The sequence below is a fragment of the Hypanus sabinus genome, chromosome 4 (genome assembly GCF_030144855.1).
Source record: "Hypanus sabinus isolate sHypSab1 chromosome 4, sHypSab1.hap1, whole genome shotgun sequence".
In the NCBI taxonomy this organism is placed as follows: domain Eukaryota; kingdom Metazoa; phylum Chordata; class Chondrichthyes; order Myliobatiformes; family Dasyatidae; genus Hypanus; species Hypanus sabinus.
In genome coordinates this window covers 21,546,259-21,569,155 of record NC_082709.1, presented here as the reverse complement: position 1 = coordinate 21,569,155, position 22,897 = coordinate 21,546,259, and the positions used below count along the sequence as shown (strand labels likewise).

Here is a 22,897-nt window from a genome sequence, read left to right as displayed (position 1 = left end):
CATTCCAAATCCTTGTGGATTCTGCGTGTCCTGCTCTCATTTCCTGGGTCCCAGACCCAAATTAATAGTGATCTTGCGATTCTCGAAAAGGAGGGGGCTACTTTGTACCCTTCGATCCCTCAGAGTTGTGGCACATTCGTAACACCTGAAATAACAGGTTCAAGTGATTTATAGGTCCAACAGACACTCTCCCCACACTCTATATTTAGGGATAGTGTGCTCCACCCTCCATTTAGCTCAACTTCTGTGTGCTTCCGAAGTATGAAATACAGATTCTCAGTGCTAAACAGAGGGAAAACTAGGTGGGCAAAACATATACGGAGCTGATGAGATGCACGAGAAATAGGCTTGACTGCATCTATTTTAACAGAAAGTTGATGAGTAAGATCACACTGATTATCAGATGAGAATGATGTTGCTTTCACAGAGATATGGTCAAAAGATTAGCGGGACTGGCAATGACATTCCATGGTGTCAGATGGAGCTGGTATAAAATGGAAGGAGTCTATTTCTGCAGCAAGAAAGGAGGATATCCTGAAAGATTCTTCAAATGAGCCAAATATATCGCATTTACTACTTTCCCTTGGATGGTACATCTCTACCACTAGCTTACAGGTCACCCTGGGGTAATATGCGGCATCTGCTTAGCCCCCCAACCCCCAATCAGAGTCGCAAGAATCCATGGGAGCAGTTGGTGGATTATAGTATGAGCAGCTGCTGCACATCTCAAATCCTGGTTACATGACCCCCAGACCATCTCTGAAAAGCATTGACAAAGGCTGGGGTCACCTTTCTTGTAAAGAACTGCTCAGAAGAAGATAATAGCAAGCCACTGCTGTAGAAAAATTTGCCAAGAACATGGTCATGGATAAGACCATGATCACCCATGTCATTCGATATGACACATGATGACTACTTTGCTGGAGACCCCTAGATATTCTACAGGAGACAGAAGCAAATATACAGGTAAAACAGATGTGTAAACCTTGAAGTAGTGGTAGGGGATATTAGTTTCTCTAATATTAACTGGGATTGTATCAGTGTGAAAGGGCAGAGGACTGAAATTTTTAGAGTCTAGGAAACGTTTCTGAGTTTATATTTTTCTAGTTTTCCCATACTAGAGAGGGTGTTTAGAAATGTATTGTAACTGGAGAAGCGGACGGAATACCAGTGTAGAGTGGAGTCATGTAGGAGAGGGTGACCAGGTTTCTGCTGATTTCAAGTTTATTATTGAAGAGGATATAGCCTCGAGATTTTGGGGTGGAGATGAGAAAATATGCTTCCCAGGGAGTAGTGAATTTGTGGAATTCTTTGCCCGAGGAAGCAAGAGAGGCTACCTAACTAAGATTATTAAAGGCACATTTAGGTTTTTATGTAGTAGGGGTTTTGGCTGAAAGGCAGTTAAGGTTGGACTAAGCCCATGGCCTGGTTGACTATGATCATGTTAAATGGTGGAACAGGCTTAAGGAGCCAAATGGCCTCTCCTGCTTGTATTTCTCATGTTCTAAGGAGTGATAAAGCCTTGAAAGTTTGGGTCCTAGTTTGAGGAAGTGAACTTTAAAATGATAAGATGGGTTTTGGCAAAAGTACAGAGTGGTTACTGCCGGTAACTCATTGGACTATTGGGAGTGATACAAAAAAGAACTAAGTTTGTTGAGGGAGCATCATATTTTCATGGTGAAAGAGAAGGGATGTTAAGTGATATTGACAGGTGGATACAGAAAGAACATAGCCCTTGACAGTTGTAGGAGCCATTTTTCAATTTCCTCTCTGCCTGTGTAGTATTTTGTGTTGAGTGTTATGGGTCACAGTAATTTGTCACATGGTTTGCGGCATGGTAGAAGTGATTTAGTATAACCACGTATTCACCCTTTATGCCTTTAGTTAGATGGGGGTGAACCAAGGAATGAATTCTTTTTGTTGACTGCTAATTTGGTTATGCTAATTCTGTTAACTTCAGGTATCCTGTCTGTATCACTAAATCCACAAACTTAGCATAGTTTGTTTATATCTACGTAAGATCATTTGTCTTTGCTGGATTTGCAATAAAGGATTGAACTTTTTTTTGACTTGGAGCTCAGTTCTTTAGAAGTGTGTCACACAGTGTCAATTCCCTTACTCACTGTCTCAGTATTTTTGGTTTGTTTTTCAAGTAACCGCTACACCGAGTTTAGAAAAATGTTGCCTGTGAGGGGATTTTCATTTCTGAGAAGGGACTGTATAGACTGGATGCATTTTATTTATTTTTTGGGGGCAGCAAAGTCTGAGGAAGACCTGATTGAGGTAGACAAATCTGTATGGGGCGTAGACAGGATAGAGAGTGAGAAACATTTCCCCTTAGCAAAGTGTGTAAGGTAAAGGGCAACTGAAAAAGAAGATTTTTAGCCAGAGTGTGGTTGAAATCTGGTCCTCTTAGAACATTTAATTATTTAAACAAGCACCCGGAACATGTGGCTAGAGGCTGAATAGTATACAAAAGGATTATTACAGATATGTAACATTATACTGTATATGTTATTTATAATGTACAGTGACCGGCCAAAAGGCCTGTTGACATGCTGCGTAATTCTGACTCCAAATCACTCTGAATGCTCCCTCACAAGAGAGAGGATAACATTGTGTCAGAGTGTCGGCTCAGACTTTGGTCACCAGATGGTTCCAATTTTACAAATTCTTCCAGTTTGATGCATTCATAGATGTCCAGTATTTCCCAGAGCTAGCACATCAAAACCATTCTTCTGAGGCCAGAATGTAAAACTTGTGAACTCTCTGTGGGGGTTTTGGATGACAGTGCAGTCAGAGCTCGGCCGGATTCATGCTTTCCATTTTTGAAAATCCTTTGTTCCTGCAAGGGGTGATTTTTTAAATATGTCAAAAAGTGGGAGAACAAGAGAAAATCTTCAGGTGCTGGAATCCAAGCAACGCACATAAAATGCTGGAGCAACTCGGGAGGCCAGGCAGCATCTGTGGAGAAGAGTAAACAGTTGACATTTCGGGCCGAGACCTTGCGGCAGTTCTGAAGAAGATGAGTAGATTTAAAAGGTGGGGGGGAGAGGAGAGAGAAATGATAGGTAAAACTGGGAGGGATGAAGTAAAGAGCTGGGAAGTTGATTGGTGAAAGAGATAGAGGGCTGGAGAGGGGGAGTCCGATAGGAGGGAACAGAAGGCTATGGAGGAAAGAAAGGGGGAGCAGCACCAGAGAGAGGCGATGGGTGGGTAAGGAGATGAGGTGAGAGAAAGAAGGGGATGGAGAATGGTGAAGGGCAGAGTCATTTCTGGAAGTTTGAGATATTGATATTCATGCCATCAGGTTGGAGGCTACCCAGATGGAATATAATGCCTTGTTCCTCCAACCAGAGAGGAGGTCATGAGTAGACATTGCGAATTGAGAATGGGAAGTGGAATTAAAATGGGTGGTCACTGGGAGATCCTTGTTTTTTTCTGGTGGACGGAGTGTAGGTGCTTGGTAATATGGTCTCCCAATCTATGTTGTGTCTCGTCGATATACATGAGGCCACACCTGGAGCACCGGATGCAGTATATGACCCCAGCAGACTCTCAGATGAAATGTTGTCTCAGCTGGAAGAACTGTTTGGGGCCCTGAATGGTCGTGAGGGGCAGGTGTAGCACTTGTTCCACTTGCAAGGATAAGTGCCAGGAGGGAGATCAACAGGGAGAGACAAATGGACAATGGAGTCATTCAGGGAGCGATCCCCTGCAGAAAGTGTGGGGGAGGGCAGGATGTGCTTGGTGGCAGGATCTTGTTGGAGATGGCAGAATTTCAAAGAATTATGTGCTGGACATGGAGGGTGGTAAGAGGATGGGGTAAGAGCAGATGTGCTTGAAATGGAAGAGATGCGACTGAGAGTGGCGTTGATGGTGGAGGAAGGGAAGCCACTTTATTTGAAAAAGGAGGTAATATCCTTCATTCCAGAATGAAATGCCTCATCCTGAGGGCAGATGACATGGAAGAATTGAGAGAAGGGATGGTGTTTTTACAAGTAACAGGGTGGGATGGGTATAGTCCAGGTAGCTGTGAGAGTCTGTGGGTTTATAATAGACATCAGTAGATAAGCTATCTCCAGAGGTGGAGACAGTGAGATTGAGAAAGGGGAGGGAGGTGTCAGAAATGGACCAGGTGAATTTGAGGGCAGAGTGGAAGTTGGAAGCAAAGTGGATGAAGTCACGGATGTAGGTAGGAAGCGACTGAACTAGGGGGATAAAACAGAGTTGAGGTATGCAGGTATGAGTTTAGTGTGGGGCACGGACAAACTGAAACAATGGGTCTACCTGGACAAGCGAGTTTGTGGATCTTGGGTAGGAGGTAGAAACAGAGTGTGGGAACTACGAGGTTGGTGGCGGTGGATGGGAGATCTCCAGAGTCGATAAAGGTAGTGATGGTGTGCGAGACAATGGCCACACGGTGCCCATGGCTACCTCATCTTGTTTCAAAGGAAAGGAGCCAAAGGAGTAATTATTAAGGGTGAAAAGTTCTGCTAGTTGGAGGAGATTGATGGTGGAGGGAGACAAGTTGGGTCTGGTGTCTTGAAAGAACAAGAGAGCTTTGAGGCCTGCCTGGTGGGGGATGGAGATGTATAGGGACTGATCGACAACAAATGAACGACATCTTTCCAACATCCAAGATGGTATGCACTGTAAGTGTAACCAAGATCACAAGGAAAAATCACTTTATTTGTATTTTCTTAGAATCCTGGCTCTAGAAACTTGGTGCTTGCAAAAAAAAAACCTGGGCCTGAAGTTACTAAGGTCAGGCCCTGAATAAGTAACACGTAGATTTTCAGTGCAGCTGAGCTTAAAGAGACCAACAGTTAGGCAAATTTGCTTTAATGAGAGGTGGTAGAACTATAGAAAGCAGCTTTAGAAACATAGAACCATAAAACATTACAGTACAGGCCCTTCAGCCCTCCATGTTGTGCTGACCCATATAATCCTTAAAAGTACTAAACCCACACTACCCCATAACCCTCCATTTTTCTTTCATCCATGTGCCTGTCCAAGAGGCTCTTAAATACCCCTAATGTTTTAGCCTCCACCACCATCCCTGGCAAGTCATTCCAGGCACTCACAACCCTCTGTGTGAAATCTTACCCCTGATATCTCCCCTAAACTTCTCTCCCTTAATTTTGTACATATGCCCTCTGGTGTTTGCTATTGGTGCCCTGGGAAATGGGTACTGACTATCCAACCTATCTATGCCTCTCATAATCTTGTAGACCTCCAAGTCCCCTCTCATTCTTCTACGCTCCAAAGAGGAAAGTCCCAGCTCTGCTAACCTTGCTTCATATCTCTTGTTCTCCAAACCAGGCAACGTCCTGGTAAATCTCCTCTGCACCCTCTCCATAGCTTCCACATCCTTCCTATAATGAGGTGACCAGAATTGAACACAATACTCTAAGTGTGGTCTCACCAGCTTTGTCTTAATATGAATATGAGAGTTTTCATAAAGCATGTTGAAAAGAGTAGTTCTTGTAGAGAAATTCATGAGATCTGTTCTTGGTTCATCTCCCAAAGCGATGTATTGACATGGAGCAATGGAGAGCAGCATTCCACTATTGTTTGATGTGTTGTTGTCCAACATAAGGTTCTAAATGGACTGAGCAGCTTTACAAGTTGAAAAATCATACCCTTGTTTCGATATTTTACAATAGTCTACAGTTTAAAATAGGTTTTAATAAATATTTTTATTCCTGCATTGCTACATAATGCAAAACATCCAATATAACTCTATTGCTTCACAAAACACACAAATAATACATTTTTTTTATGGCTACATGTAAGCTTATTTCAATTGAACAGAATAGCCTGTGTAATGAAAGTTTTGGTAGAGGAAAATAATAGTGAACAAAAGCTACAATAATTCTTAAATTCCTGCAGAAACTGTTTGCAAAATTCGCACTCCATCTCAATGTGCCCAATAAGTACAGTCTTTTAAAACCTATTTTGCAATTAAATTTTCTGATTAACATGTTCTTAAGCAAATCAGACAGGATTGTGGAAAAAAAAACCAGACATCTACTTATCTAAGAGAGCTTGACTTGATTATCTTTGATAAACAGGATAACAGATTCACAGAACAGTGACAGTATGGAGCAAAACTATATGGCCGGTCAAATCCATCAGGTTGTGTCGAGATCCACTTGAGTAATTCAGCTAGCCCCTCTCTTCAGCTCTGCAAATTATTTTCATTCAGCTAGTTATCCACTCCTCTTTGCATTCTATAATTAAATTTACCTTCACCAATCACTTTGCAATGGAATCCAGGCCCTGAACACCAATTCTGTAAATCAGTTTAACCTCATGTCACCTTTTTTTTGCCATTCGCCTCCTTTCGATAACCCTGGTTCTCTATTCTGTCTATAACTTTCATGGTTTTAAATACATTATAACCAAAATAATCTCATAGCCATTTATTCAAAATTTCTTAATGACTGGTTTGTGGCTCACCTGTTGGTCCAGAGTGTCAGCTGAGTCTCCAGAGTGTAAAAAGGTTGTGTGTGGCCGGAGGCCAATGGATGTTCAGAACACCAGGGGTTCAGTAATTTGGGTCACTGCTCAGTGCTGGTAGGGCCCAGTGCGCCCATTCCCATGTCACTGTGCTTGGTGTGCTGCAAGGATCAATTCTTGGCCCGTTGTTCTTCTCATGCTACTTGCTCCCTTTAGGTCAGATTACTTCAAAACACAAGGTGGATTACCACAGCTATGCAGTAAACACATAAATATATTTGTCTATTATGCCGGATGATCATGAAACTCTAAGCCTACTGCTCCAGTTTTTTTGCTAGCACTACAGAATGGATGAGTTTGAGATGAGGAAAACAGAAATCTTGGTTATGGGTTGCAATAAGAAAACGTGAAGCTTAGAAATAAACTTAGAAGGACGTTCCTTCATTCTGAGGCTGTGCCCTCAGATCCTAGAGCTTTATGCTGAAGGCAATGGAATTATCTTCTCCACTTCCGGTCTACCAGGCTTTTCAGTGTCTGGTAAGTTTCAGTAAGATGTCCCCTCACCCTTCTGAACTATTTCCAAGTGTAGGCCCAGAGACATCAGATGTTCCTCACATGTTAAGTCTTTAATTCCTGGGATAATTTTTGTGAACCTCCGCTAGATCCTCTCGAGGACCAGCTTCCTTAGATACGTGACCCGAAGTTACTCACTACATCTCAAATGTAGTTCAACCAACACCTTATAAAGCCTCAGCACTACATCCTTGCTCTTATGTTCTAGTCCCCTCAAAATTAATTATTTGCCTTCTTTACTACTATTCAACCCTGAGGGAATCCTGAACTAAGACTCCAAGACCCTTTTCACCTCCCCACTTAGAAAATGGTCTACAGCTTTTTCTTCTGATCCAGGTGCGTAACACCTCAAGTCCCTACACTGTGTCCTAATCTGGCGCATCTTTGCCCATTCTTCCAACCTGTGCAAGTCCTTCTGCAGACTCCCTGCCTCTGTGACACAGCCTGTTCCTCCACCTATCTTGCAAGTCTGCAACCTTGGCCACGACCGTATAATTTCATTCATCCTGATCACTAATGCGTGAAGTAAAATTTGTGGTTCCAACACTGACCCCCCCCCCCCACCCCCCCACTGGCAGCCGTACTGCAAATGATCCCTTTATTCCCACTCTGACTTCTGCGAGTCAGCCAACCTTCTGTGTGTGTTGGTCCCTGCCTCTGCCACCATGGGCTCTCATCTTATTTAGCAGCCTTGTCAAAGACATTTTAAAAATGACGTCCATGGAATCTCCTTTAACCTGTGGAGTAAGGGCCTTCAGGCTCATGTACCACTTCCCAGATGGTAGTAATGAGGAGATGGTATGTTCTACATACTGAAGGTTATTGGTGATGATTGCTGCCTTCTCCCATGTTGGCTGGTGTTTTCTATCGCTTGCAGTTAAAATGCATTGCTACCTATTCTAAGGAATGGACTGATTGCTACCTGCTAATCAAAGGAAGCCCTTTGTGTTTGAAATTATTTTTGTAAGACTGTCCATTGAAAGGTGATCAACAAATTGACAAAAATCATTAAATATTTTTCATGATGTGTCAAATGCTCTCGATTATTGTCTATCTCAATAAGGCTTGTCATGATCTTCTTGCAAGTACTGTATCTACTGTAACATTCTGCATAATTTATATAGGTACTCGTATTGTTCCTGCGATGCTGAACAAATCTGCTATGTATAATTCTTATTCCTGAAACCATTGCTTTCTGTAGCTGTATGAATTCCAAAAAGATAGGCTGCCAGTGTTCCAATTTTTATTTTTCAAGCTTACCAGTTTAAGTATTATCTGGACTGAATTACAGATGCCAATTTTTCCCCTTTTTTTAAAAAAAAGCTGATTATTTTGTTTCTTTTGGCACTTTACAATGAACACCTATGATTGCACTGACAGAAGTAATAAAGGGACAAAATTGAATATTATTCATTTGCTCAGCACTAATAATCCAGTCAATTTAATGGAAGGATCCAAAAATATTAATAGTCCAACTCCAGTTTTCATTTGTTTGGAATTCCATAATTTTTACCTAGTTTGGCATTTTCTATTTGTACTTAAATGTGCATTTATTTTTTCAGTTACATTACCATTCCACAAAATCTGTTGTAACTGTTTTGGAGAAAATTAATACTTTATCACTGAAAGATAAACACTTTGGAATCAGGATTGGTGTTACTTAAATAATTTTCTGAATGATTGACTCTTTTATCTAACAAATAATTGTGCATTTTTCTTCTAAACTGGGATCTGGTCAATAAACAGCAATTGCTGCTCTCAAAAGACAGAAAATTACTATTGGGCTTAGTCGTCAATAGAGGATGTTTGTAGCAAAATGAAATATTATACTAGACAATGCACAAGAGCATAATTTACCACTGAGATATTCTGCAAACAAAATAAAGTTGACCTGATTTTATCAACCATTGTGGTATGATTTTTAAAAATGATTTAAACTATGTTGTGCAATCTGTTCCTTTCCAGAAAGGATATGATGAAATAAAGATGCATTGAAGGAATATCGATTTAGTTATTGTACACCTTTTGAATAAGAATTTTGGGAAATTCCACCACTTTGGTAGTGTGGCTATATATAGACTATACTGTAATGTGGCATCAGATAACCAAAATTAATTAACAAGCCTTGTGTTTCTGAGAGTGGAAATTAAATTGATCACTGCCTGTTATCTCTTAAGTAGAATTTATAAATATGAAGGTAATTAGAATAGACATTACTAATCAAATGCTGCATTGAAACGTTACAAACAACAACACACACAAAATGCTGGTGGAACGCAGCAGGCCAGGCAGCATCTATAGGGAGAAGCACTGTCGACTTTTCGGGCCGAGACCCTTCGTCAGGACTAACTGAGAGGAAAGATAGTAAGAGATTTGAAAGTAGGAGGGGGAGGGGGAAATGTGAAATGATGGGAGAAGACCGGAGGGGGTGGGATGAAGCTAAGAGCTGGAAAGGTGATTGGTGTAAGTGATACAGAGCTGGAGAAGGGAAAGGATCATGGGACGGGAGGCCTCGGGAGAAAGAAAGGTGGGGGGAAGCACCAGAGGGAGATGGAGACCAGGCAAACGACTAAATATGTCAGGGATGGGGTAAGAAGGGGAGGAAGGGTATTAACAGAAGTTAGAGAAGTCAATGTTCATGCCATCAAGTTGGAGGCTACCCAGCCTGTTCCTCCAACCTGAGTTTGAATTCATTTTGACAGTAGAGGAGGCCATGGACAGACATATCAGAATGGGAATGGGACGTGGAATTAAAATGCGTGGCCACTGGGAGATCCTGCTTTCTCTGGCAGACTGAGTGTAGGTGTTCAGCGACACAGTCTCCCAGTCTGCGTCGGGTCTCACCAATATATAAAAGGGTACACCGGGAGCACCGGACGCAGTATACCACACCAGCCGACTCACAGGTGAAGTGTCGCCTCACCTGGAAGGACTGTCAGGGGACCCTGAATGGTGGTGAGGGAGGAAGTGTAACGGCAGGTGTAGCACTTGTTCCGCTTACAAGGATAAGTGCCAGGAGGGAGATCGGTGGGAAGGGATGGTGGGGGGAACGAGTGGATAAGGGAGTCGTGTAGGGAGCGATCCCTGTGGAAAGCAGAAAGGGGGGGAGGGAAAGATGTGTTTGGTGGTGGGATCCCATTGGAGGTGGTGGAAGTTACGGAGAATTATACGTTGGACCTGGAGGCTGGTGGGGTGGTAGGTAAGGACAAGGGGAACCCTATCCCGAGTGGGGTGAGGGCAGATGTGCGGGAAATGAGAGAGATGCGTTTGAGAGCAGAGTTGATAGTGGACGAAGGGAAGCCGCTTTGTTTAAAAAAGGAAGACATCTCCTTCATCCTGGAATGAAAAGCCTCATCCTGAGAGCAGATGCGGTGGAGACGGAGGAATTGTGAGAAGGGGATAGCATTTTTGCAAGACACAGGGTGGGAAGAGGAATAGTCCAGGTAGCTGTGAGAGTCTGTAGGCTTATAGTAGATATCAGTAGATAAGCCGTCTCCAGAGATGGAGACAGAAAGATCAAGAAAGGGGAGGGAGGTGTCGGAAATGGACCAGGTAAATTTGAGGGCAGGGTGAAAGTTGGAGGCAAAGTTAATGAAGTCAACGAGCTCAGCATGTGTGCAGGAGGCAGCACCAATGCAGTCATCGATGTAGCGAAGGAAAAGAGGGGGACGGATACCCGAATAGACTTGGAACATGGACTGTTCCACAAAGCCAACAAAAAGGCAGGGAAGTGCGGGATGGTCTTCTATCATTTCGCATTTCCCCCTCCCCCCACAACTTACTATCTTTCCTTTCAGTTAGTCCTGACGAAGGGTCTCAGCCCGAAACATTAACAGCGCTTCTCCCTATAGATGCAGCCTGGCCTGCTGTGTTCCACCAGCATTTTGTGTGTGTTGTTGTTTGAATTTCCAGCATCCGCAGATTTCCTCGTGTTTGCTCTTGAAATGTTTTAAGTGGTCAAAGGAGTATGGTACGCTATGCTTAATAAGAGTTGGAAGGATCTGTGAAACTGCTTCCCTTCTGCAATTCTAATTATCCTTTCTTTTAAGCATAGAGATGATTGCTACAGCATGTTCATCCAGGTAATGGCAGCAGAGCAGGAGTAGATTGGTTAATGCATAGGTGACAAGGTTAGAGTAAGCGTGCCTTGTAAGTAATGGACCATGGTTCAGGTTTTGTCCCTCAATTATTTTGAGTTCTGTAATGTCCTAGAGGTGGGGGGCAGAGTGTATGATATCCAAATTTGTCAATGACATTGTAATAGGGGACAGGACATGTTGCGTTGACAATATTGCAACACTGCAAAATGATCTTGCATGGGCAGATAAGATCTTGGCAAAGTTTGTTTAATGTGATATAGTGTGAGATCATACATTCAGTAAGTGGAATTTAAAGGTAGATTATTATCTAAGTGGAGAAAGATTGCAGATAATGAAAATAAAGACACCTCTGTTCTTGTCCATCAATTGCAAAACATTAGCTGGAATCAATGGTCTTTAATGCAAAAGGATTTAAGTTTAGAAATGGCAAAGTATTGTTATAATTATGCTGGGAGTATTGCATCATCAGAGCATTTTGTTCCAGTTACTATTGAAGTTGCCACACTGCATTATATATTGCAATGCTCTTGTTTTCTCAGACATGTTGTTCTTGATTGGTAATGGTAGAATTTCACATTTCTCTAATTTTACTAGTGGCTGCTGCCAGTTATAGTAACAATTCTCCCCTCTGAACAAACTTATTAATTCCATCTTTGATCTCAAAATGTGTCCTTTTTCTTTCTTGCTTTAATAATCTTCATGCCTCACTCTCAACAGTTCAAAAGGCAAGAAGTCGGTTGTCTGTTGCAACTAAAGTCCTTTGTTGTCAAGGTAGTAGACAAAATATAGATTTGAATAGTAAAGCTTGCAATTATTAAAAAAAATTCTAGGTTATGAAATTGAGCTAAGGTATAAATAAAGAAAGCATAATATTATGATCCAAAATTAAGTAATTAATATTAGAAAATGAATTTCAGATCCCAGATCTGCTAACACCATTACACTGCAAGCTAAAACAAATTGTTCTTACAACATTGGCTCAACTCAACCAGTATAGGTAACTGTATTGACACTGACATGGGCTACTATATTTGAGGTCTGGCTGGTCAAGCTCTGACCATGACCCCATAGCTGCTCTATTGGAAACCAATGGTGACGCAGAATTTTGCTGGGATTCACCAACATTAACATGGGGGAATTCTCTTCATGGACCCTGCACCTGGTTACATCTGGTGCATGGTCTGAGACTAGCAATTTGATAGTGATTATAGAATTGGGGATAAAATAGATGAGACTAAGAAGCACCAGGCACTCGAACACCAGGTCAGGAAGTGGAGAAATGGGAGGCAGGTGCCAGGAGCAGGAAGAGCAGGCAGGATCAAGGTAATAGACACAAAGAGATCAGTGTGGAGTATGCTAATTTTCCTTGGCATTTCAAGATAAAGAAGGAAGTAGTGTTGTGCTCTCCAAAGAACATGAAGGTGGATTTGTCACCAGGGCTGACTGGGATATGCCCCTAAATTATTGAGCGGGGTAAAAGATGAGACTGCTGGGCCTTGTCAATTATTTTTGTGTCCTCTCTAGCCACAGAAAAGGTCGCGGGGGACTGGCAAGTAGCTAATGTCTTTTCTTTTTTCCAAGAAAAGAAATGGGGATAATTCTCAAAACTGTAGATTGGAGTGTGATGCACCATCAATAACTCTCGGAGATGGGAGGCAAATGATAGGCTTTTATTAGCTGCAAACATGACCACAACATTTTGGAGACTGAGGGAGGAGCAGTGCCTCCAATCGCCTTTATACAGGGGTCTGTGGGAGGAGCCACAGGAGGAGTCAGCAGAGGGGCATGACCAGACAGGTATACACATAGTTTACCACAGATTGTCTCATGTCGTTAATAGGGAAGTTACAGGAGGTGATTCCCAGAAATAGGATTTATGAGCAATTGTAAAACCATGGCCAAGTTCTATCCTGTAACTAGTGGTTTTTATATAAAGGATGTGACAGAAGTGATTGATGAAGCTGTAAATGTTGTTTACATAGATTTTAGTAAGGCATTTGCAAGGTCTCTCATGGGAGGTTCTTTCAAAAGATAAAGATGTGATCTGTGAATGGGTGAATTGGCTATTCAGCTTCAGAATTAGAAGACTGAGAAGACGGTTGATGAGACTTACTCTGGCTGAAGGTCTGCGACTAATGGTGTTTCACTGAAGATGGGTGGGGTTGTGGTTAGCATAGGAGACTCTCAAAGTATGCACCAAGATATACATCAGTTGCAGAAATAGCAAATGGAGTTTGACCTGGTGAAATATTGCAGTTTTGGGAGATCAGTGTAAAGGGACAGGACAGAGTTAACTGATGTGCAGAATGATCTTGGGGTCTAAATCTGTTATGGCCACGCACTTTGGTAGAAGGAATAAAGGAGTAGTTTATTTTCTAAACGGGGAGGGGGGAATTCAAAAATCGGAGATGTAAAGGGACTTGAGAGGCCTTGTGTAGGATTCCCTAAAGGTTAACTTTCAGGATGAGTCAGTGGTAAGGAAGGCAAATGCAATGTTGGCGATCACTTTGAGAGGGCTAGAATAGATAAGCAGCAATTTGATGCTTGGGCTTCATAAGTCATTGCGTGTAAATTTTTGGGCCCCTTATCTAAGAAAAGATATGCTCTCTTTGGAGAGGGTCCAGAGGATATTCACAAGTGGTTCTGGGAGTGAAAGGGTTAATGTATCAGGATTGTTTGATGGCTCTGGGCTTGTAATAGCTAGATTTTGGAAAAATGGGGGGGGGGGGGGAGGAGAATTTCATTGAAGCATATTAAAAGGCCTAGACAGAGTGGATATGGAGATGATCTTTCCTGTAGTAGGTGAGTCTAGGGCAAGTGGGCACAGACTCGGAATAGAGGGACGTCCATTTAGAACAGAGTTGAAGAAGAATTTAACCAGAGGGTGAAGAATCTGTGGAAATCATTGCACAGGTGGCTGTAGAGACCAAGTAATTGAGTATATTTAAAGTGGAGGTTGATGGGTTCTTGGTTAGTCATGGTGTGAAAGGTTACAGGGAGATGGCAGCAGAACAGGGTGATGAGGGATATTCAATCAGCCATGATAGAATGGTGGAGCAGACCTGATGTGCTGAATAACCTAATTATGCTCCCATGTGTCATAGTCTTGAGTCCATACCTCCCTGAAAGTGGGTACACAGGTTGATAGGGTGGTAAAGAAGGCATGTGGCATGCTTCCCTTTATTTGTGGAGGAATTGAGTTCGACTCAATTAGAAGTTGTGTTGCAACTTTATAAGTTAGGCTTCATCTGAGGTAACGCATTTAGTTCTGGGTCTCTCCATTATAGGAAGGATGTGGCAACTCCGGAAAGGGTATAGAAAAGTTTTACCAGGGTGCTATCTGGCATAGAAGGTATGTGCTCTTAGGAGAGGTTGGACTAATATGAGTTGTATAATCTGGAGCAACAGAGGCTGAGGGGAGCGCTAGCAGAGGTTTATAGGATTAGGAGAAGCATAGATAGAGTAGACATCCAGAATCTTAAGGTTGACATTTCTAACACCAGAGGGTATACATTTATGCATTTAAATCCAAATCACAACATTGAACTCTAATGCTCTTTTGCTAGTTTAAGCATTTTCTGTCATGGTGCAAGCAAGTGAGCCTTTTCATTTCAAGATGTAATGTTAAATCTCTGGTAATCACTGGGAAAATAAAATCAAAAGACAATGTGGGAATGATTTGCTCTGTATAAGGGACAGTGCTGAGAATTACTGAGGTAGGAAAAAACTGAACATAACAAGTATTGCTATCTGTTCTTCAAACCAGAATAGCTAGTCCACAAGAGTAATCCTCTAGCCTTTACACAGGATCATTTTCCTCGGATGCCAGCAGCTTTTGACTTTAATGAGTTTTAATTCTGTGATTTGATCATTCTCTGCCCTTCAAGCCAGTTTCTCACCGCAATGCCCTGAATTGTTTGGCCTCTGTCTTGCTGCATTTACTTCCTTTTTGGTGATCAAAAGCAAAGATTTTGTTCCCACCAAATTGTTTACTTATTTTTGTTTTCAAAATCATGCCTTGAGATTTAATAATTGCACATTATCACAAAGCAATCTTTCTTCTGATAGAATATAGCAGGTCATGGTCAAGCTGTTATCTCAGGAAACGGAAAGATAATTTTCTTCCTGTAAACGATTTAGGTGATTCACTGTGGTAATTTGGTGATTGACAGGTTGAGCAGATAAACTTTATCTTCCCTGGTTTGTGGGAAAATTAATTGGTGAGCCACTGAGATGGCAAAATGATGAGCACTTTATTTTCTAATTATTTTTAAAATTTTACTGTAGGTTAATATTTTGGGTTATCAAGGAATTTTAATTAATCAACTTTATGACCCACAACTAAATTTAAGAAAATAGTTGTATTAACAAATCACAAAGCAATACAGCTTTTACCATGATGTTTCTTGGATGAAATGTCCATTTACTTTATAGTAAAACTGTTAGTGTTTTATCCCATTCTTCCTTAAGGAAATGATTATTGACTTCAGGAGAGGGAAACCAGTGGTCCATGAGCCAGTTCTAATCAGAGGTTCAAAGGTGGAGAGGGTCAGTAACTTTAAATTGCTAAGTATTGTTATTTCTGAGGACCTGTTCTGGGCCCAGCATGCAAACGCAATTATGAATGCTTTCTTCTTGCTGCTGCCATCAAGGAAAAATGTACAAGTGCCTCAGGACTCGCACCACCAGGTTCAGGAACAGTTATTACCCCTCAACCATTAGGCTCTTGAACCGCTCTCAAGGACTATTCATCTCATGTTCTTGATATTTATTGATTATTATTAATATTATTATCATTACTTCTCCTTTTTGTATTTGCATAGTCTTCTGCACTCTAGTTGAATGCCCTAGTTGGCTGGACTTTCATTGATTCTGTTATAGTTCCACAAAATACTATTCATTTTCTTGTGAGCATACTCAATAAATCTGTCAATTGAGTATGCCCACAAGAAAATGAATCTCGGGGATGTATATGGTGACATACATGAACTTTTTATTTACTCTACTTGCACTTTTCACTCATAGATTTGGAAAAAAATAGTTCTCCAGAATACTTCTTTCGGGGAAGGTGGTAAATATTTTCTGGTAAAAATATAACGTTGACTGTTTATTCTTTGCTATAGATGCTGCCTGGCCTGCTGAGTTCTTCCAGCACTTTGCATGTGTTGCTCTGGATTTCCAGCATCTGCAGATTTTCTTGTGATGGAATTGCCTTGATTTGCATAGCACAAGGATGGTGCACAGTAAAGAAAGACAGTAATGGGATAGCTGAGCTAGAGATGGGAGGAGTCAACTGATAGCCCATAGCTTTCGATTGTTGCACAAGGAATGTCATTTTGTTTTATTGGAGCAGAGATAACATTGAAAATATTATGGCTGGGGCATTTGTAGCATCTCACACAAAACATACTGTGTAACAATGCAATTATCAAATTAATATTTGTTTAAATAGCAGACAGTTTGATGTTTGAGATCTGGAAGAACTCGCTGATACCATTGACAACTAGAGTGACAACATTAATTATATGTGTGGATGCTACAGAGAGCGCAGAGGAGATTTACAGGGATGTTTCCTGGATTGGAGAGCGTACCTTATGAGGATAGGTTGAGTGAACTCGGCCTTTTCTCCTTGGAGCGACAGAGGATGAGAGTTGACCTGATAGAGGTGTACAAGATGAGAGGCATTGAGTGTGTGGATAGCCAGAGGCTCTTTCCCAGGGCTGAAATGGCTAATGTGAGGGCCATAGTTTTTAAGGTGCTTGGAAAAGGGTACTGAGGGAATGTCAGGGGTAAGTTTTTCCACATAGTGGTGGGTGATAGCGGTGGATACAATAGGATCTTTTAACAGCCTCTTAGATAGGTACATGGAGCTTAGAAAAACAGCACTAGGGAAATCCTAGGCAGTTTCTAGAGTATGTTACATTGTCGAAGGCCACTACAATGTTGAAGGCCACTAATGTGCTGTAGATTCCTATGTTTTATAATGGGGTCCCAGAGAATGAACACGTTTTTGAAAGCATAATCTGGACCGAAATTTTGGTTCAAGATCTCATCCTGGCCATTATAGAAACTCTTTAGAACCTTGATTAATGATAGGAATGCTTTGGTGCTTGACTGAGCTGATAAATGTATCACAAAACTTACCTGAATGAAGGTTTGTGGTCTGTTTTTTTAAAAAAAAAATGAACTCCAGTTTATTCAATCGAATATTGCTGAAAGTTGATGCAAGGCCCTGCTGTGTTTATGGCTGATACGGAATGTTGCTTCCTCTGCTAGATGAACAGCCAGAGCAATGGTATAACTTGGATTTAAAAAAAAATGGGAGAAACAAAGGTGAATCCAGGTACTTGTAGGAAGGGAGACCACAGTCAGTCCGTGTTGGCAGGAACATCTCTGACTTCATCACACTGAGCACTGGATCCCCACAAGGCTGTGTGCTCAGCCCATTGCTGTTTACATTGCTAACACATGACTGTGCAGCCAGATTCAAGGAGAACCTGATCATTACATTTGCGGAGGATACCACAGTGGTGGGGCTCATCAGCAAAAATGATGAAACAATGTACAGGGAAGGAGGTCAAACACCTAGACAGCTGGTGCAGTGACAACAACTTGATGCTTAATGTCACCAAAACCAAGGAGATAATCGTCGATTTCAGACGGTCTCAGCCTGAGCACACACCCCTCAGCATCAGCCTCTCCACAGTGGAGAGAGTGGAAAACATCAAGTTCCTTGGGGTGCAGATCTTGGACAATCTCACCTGGTCCAGGAACACCACTGGGATTGTGAAACGAGCCCAGCAGAGATTGCACTTTTTGAGGAAACTTAAACAAGCGTCACTCCCCACTAACATCTTAACTACATTCTACAGAGGCGTGGTTGAGAGTGTGCTGACCTTTTGCATCACAACCTGATACTCCAGCTGCAGTGCTGCCAACAAAAATGCCTTGCAGAGGGTGGTTAGGGGAGCAGAGAAGGTTATTGGGGTCTCCCTACCTTCTGTCCAAGACCTCTTTTAGAGTTGATGCCTCCAGAAGACACAATACATCATTAAAGACCCCTCACCCTCTCCATAAACTGTTTGTTCTTCTGCCATCAGGTAAACGTTACAGGAGCATCAAAACTAAAACCACAAGGCTACTAAACAGCTTCCTCCCACAGGCAGTCAGACTGCTAAATAGCTGCTCTACCTGACTCTGCTTTGGACACTTTTAACTTGCACTGGTCACTTATAACTTGTTTTTAACTGACATGTGGCTGTTGTGTTTTACTATTTATTGTTATGTTTATTATTTAGTGTTGCATTTGTTATGTTATGATTGCACTGCTCCTGGGAAACGCTGTCTCATTCTGCCCTGCAGAGCTGATGTATGGTTAGAATGACAAAGTTTTTGAATCTTGAAAGAGATTGAGAAGTAGGATCTTGGTTGGGAGTAGACGCTGGTAACTCTGATTTATACCAGTGAGTGTAACCTAGGAAAATACAGCGAGTGATAGTATAGATGGAGAGTTGCTGGAAGGAGGGAGGGCTTTAAATTCCTGGTGCACTGTGACCAGTTTGGTGTGAAATGAGCCAGGCATGATGATATTCTGTGAAGACTGGACCTCTGTTCTGAGGAGCTTCTGTCAGGGTAGCTTAACTTAATTTGACAGTGAGATTCAGCTCTGAGTTCAGATTAGAGGGGAGAAAAGAAGAACTAGAAATAGAAGGCAGAAAAATAACTTGTGAAAGGCAAAGTAAGCAGGGATTGGAAAATGGATAGAAATGAAGTCAGCCTGCTCTGCTTAAAAGCAAGGAGATTAATGAAAAGGGAAGATTAGTTCATGGCTCTGAAAGGCACAGGAAATGTATTTTGACTATGCTTGAAGCATGGTTAAAAGAGGGGCAGGAAAGTTTACATTCCTGGTTACAGGGTTTTCAGATGAAAAAAAAAGTGGGAGGGAACCAAGGAGGGAGTGGTGATATTGTTGAAAGGAACAATCACAGCTGTGAGAAGGGATGATATGTTTGAAGGATCATTGATTGAGCTTGTATGGGTTGGATAAAGAACAAAAAAGGTTTTTCATACCATTGGGAATGTTCAATAGACCTTCAAACAATCAGGGTGTCAGAGGATCAAATGAGTGAGCACAAAAACACTTGGTCAGTAATAGATGGGAATTTCATTTACTCTGATATTAACTGGGATACGGTGAGTGGTCAAAGTAAAGAAGACTCAGAATTCCTAATTACAGAGGAATTTTTTTTTAGCCTGATAAGAGGGAGGAATTTTGGATTTAGTTTTTTTTTTGGAAATGAAGCTAAACAGGTGGAAGGAGTATCAATGGAAAGCATTTTTTTGCAGTAATAATTTTGTTAGATTTAACATAGTCATGGAAAAAGACAAAGGTAAAATAGAAACAAATGTTCAATCTAAACTGAATGTGAGGCCAATTTTACTGAAATGAGGAGCGACATTGCGTAAGTGTATATAAAACAGCTAATGTAAGATAAATCTGTCTCTGAGCAAGGAGAGACACAGGAAAGAGTTTCAGATAGTGACTGAGACTATCAACTTCCAGCTGACAAGGTGCACAGAGGGAAAGACGAGGTGAAACAAAATTGTTTGTGGGCCACTGAGAACTTGATGAAACAAAGCCTGGAAGTGTACAGAAAAGTATATAGGAGAGAAATGGAAATAAAAATTATGTAAGCCCTGTGGGGGGGAAAAAAATTGCTAAGTATAATCATAGAAAATTCATAATGTAAGGAAGCATTATGGCCTATTACAAAACAGAAAGCTAACCTGAGTTTAAAGAATGCAGTTAAGGTTCTGATGAACCTATTGCCTAAAAGTGGTGTTCCACGGGGGTCAGTGTTGGGACCGATTCTTCTTTACATTATATGTAAATGATTTAGATGATGGAATTTATGGCTTTGTTGCAAAGTTTGCAAGTGGGTGGAGAGGCAGGTAGTTTTGGGGAAATAGAGGCTTCAGAAGGACTTGAGTTAGAAGAAGAATGGGCAAAGAAGTGGCAGATGGAGTACAGTGTCAGAAAGTGTATGATCTTGCACTTTGGTGGATGAAAGTAAAGGGTTTACTTTTCTAAATGGAGAGAAAATAAAAAATCTGAGGTGCAAATGGATTTGGGAGTCCTTGTGCAGAATTCCCTAAAGGTTAATTTGCAGATTGGGTCTATAGTGAGGAAGGCAAGTGTGATGTTAACATTCATTTCAAGAGGACTGGATTGTAAAAGCAAGAATATAATGTTGAGACTTTATAAAGCACTGGTGAGGCCTCACTTGGAGTATTGTGAGCAGTTCTGTGCCTCTCATCTTAGAAAGGATGTGCCAAATCTGGAAAGGGTTTAAAGAAGGTTCACAAAATTGATTCCAGGATTGAATGGCTTGACATATAAAGACAGATGCCTCTGGGCCTGTATTCACTGGAATTCAGAAGAATGAAGGGTGACCTAATTGAAACCTATCAAATGGTGAAAGGCCTTGACAGAGTGGATGTAGAGAGGTTGGTTGGGAGTGTCTCAGACCAGATGACAGCCTCAGAATAGAGGGGTGTCCTTTTAGAAAGGAGATGAGGAGGAATTTCTCTAGCCAGAGAGTAGTGAATCTGTGGAATTTGCTGTCACAGGCAGCTGTGGAGGCCAAATCTTTGTGTAAATTTAAATCGGAGGTTGATAGATTCTTGATTGGTCAGGGCATGAGGGGATATAAGGGGAGGCAGGAGAGAAATGGCTGAGAGAAATGGATCAGCCATGATGAAATGGCAGAGCAGACTCAATGGGCCAAATGGCCTAACACTGCTCCTCATCTTGTAGTGTTATTCACAGAAAGGGATTATGTTAAAATTGTCATTGAAGTGTGTGAAATATTTGATAAATATAAAAGAAAATTTTCCAAAACATGTTTTGAAAATGGCTAACATGCAGACTCGGATGAAAGGCTATTAAAAGGAGAAAATTGCAAAGGCTCTAACAACAATTTTGTTTTTCTATCCTCATTGGTTCCTGGATTGGTGCAGAGGACAGTACAAGTCTTAATGTTGTACTATTCTTTAATAAGCAAGGGTTAACTTGAGTAATTAAAGACCTGTAGTTAACTTTGGTGCTATCAAAGCAAATGTATCCATTCTGAAGGATAAAAAAAACTTACTGTGAAAATTCTTAGATCATTTCATAAATGTTCAGTAGCTGTCTGTTGAGTATTTTCTATTGTATTTCAGATATACAACTTTTGCAGTTTTCTGATGTTTAAACAAGTTGGTGTCAGACTAATTGAATTTTTAAAGGAGATGAGGAGGATGGTGGATGAGAGAGGTGTTTTTGATATGGTCTGATTGGATTTTTTCAAGGCCTTTAATAAAGTGCCATCTGACTGTCAGTAGACTCCAGGTTGGCAACCCTGGTTTGAAGGGAGACGAGCTAAAATGGGGACAAATGGAACAAGCTTAAATAGGATTGTTGGTCAGCCTGGACCAGTAGGGCTAAAGGGCCTGTTTTGATGGTGTGTGACTCCATAGCCAATCAGCATATTTCTTGGGAAGTGATAGGACACTGACACACCAGAGGAAAACTTGGGGTCACAGGGAGAACATTGCAACCTCCACACTGACAGCACCTGATGTCAGCCTTGAATACGTGGCACTGGAACAAGGCAGCAGCACTACCTGCTGTTCCACGGGGGTACAAGGCAAAGAAAAACGCATGCAAGATATTGAGAGGTGTGAGGGAACAAAGCGATTCTGAAATATATTCCATATCTCCTCGAATGTAGCAAAACCAATCAATAATCTGGGTTTAAAAAAAATGCGTCGCGGTGCTTTTCTTGATTAGCAGGGCAGACTCTACTCAAACTCGAGTAGTTAACCACGTCGTGAACATAGCAATTAGTTCTGGTCGCAATATGGCAGGAAAGATGTCATTACCATGCAAAGAAAATATGGACTGGGAAATTGTTAAGACTGGATAAACGCGCGCTGGTAGCTAGGTGTTCTCTCCTGCTGTTCGTCTGGAGCTTTGGTGTTTCCGATTGTTTGAGGTATTGGGGTTTGATGCTGCCCCCTTCTCTCAGCAGTGCTCTGCTCCGATATCCCCTCTTAGACTCTGTGGCTCTGCAGAACCCTCCTCTTCAGTTTGCAGACGGTCTGTTTCCTTTGATAGGAAAATACTGTCAAATTCATGTAATTTTTTTCCGCTGAAACTCCGCTGCTTTCCACAGAAAGAGGACTTGCATTACCTTATAAGGCTGACAGTAGCAAAAACACGAATGCGGCCAGAAATATTGTGGGTGCGATAGATCAGGGTACTCTGGTTCCTTTCTGTGTCCCAGTTGGACTCCAAGAACACGTTAGGTTAGTTGATCGCGTGTAACTCCTCAGTAAAGCGCGAGTGTGGACGCTCTCCGCTGGAACCAGCGGTTCTTTCAGTAAGTAAAAACTCTTGCCCATTTAACCAGCTGTAGCTCATGGACGTTAGCTTAATAATAAACCATTTTAATATTAACAAGTTTGATTTTGCTTTTTCAAATCAAAGAGACTGGGTATTTCTTTTTCTAAAGAAAATATTGTTTGCGCTCCGCGTTTTTATTCAGACTCGTGCCAGGAATACCTGCGAGTTGGACTGTGCGCCGTCTGATATCCTAGGCTTGAACTGTCAGCTTTAACACGGCAGCTGGCGCAGTAACCAAGACAGTTCGGTAAGTTTTCCCCGATTCCGGCTGAGGAGATGTGGAGGTGAACACCGAATGGAACATTGAGATTCC

At 41.6% G+C, this 22,897-nt stretch overlaps 2 protein-coding genes across 2 annotated transcripts in view; one reads left to right on the top strand and one right to left on the bottom strand.

Moving 5' to 3' along the window:
• LOC132392430 (tetraspanin-6-like) overlaps positions 1-22,897 on the bottom strand; it is a 119,814-nt gene that overhangs the window by 31,409 nt on the left and 65,508 nt on the right. The gene's annotated exons all lie outside the window — the stretch shown is intronic.
• Positions 22,134-22,897, top strand: part of mylka (myosin, light chain kinase a) — a 334,126-nt gene continuing 333,362 nt past the window's right edge. Inside the window, exon 1 of the mRNA XM_059966550.1 lies at positions 22,134-22,561. The gene's annotated coding sequence lies outside the window, so the exon portion shown is untranslated. The remainder of the gene's footprint in view (positions 22,562-22,897) is intronic.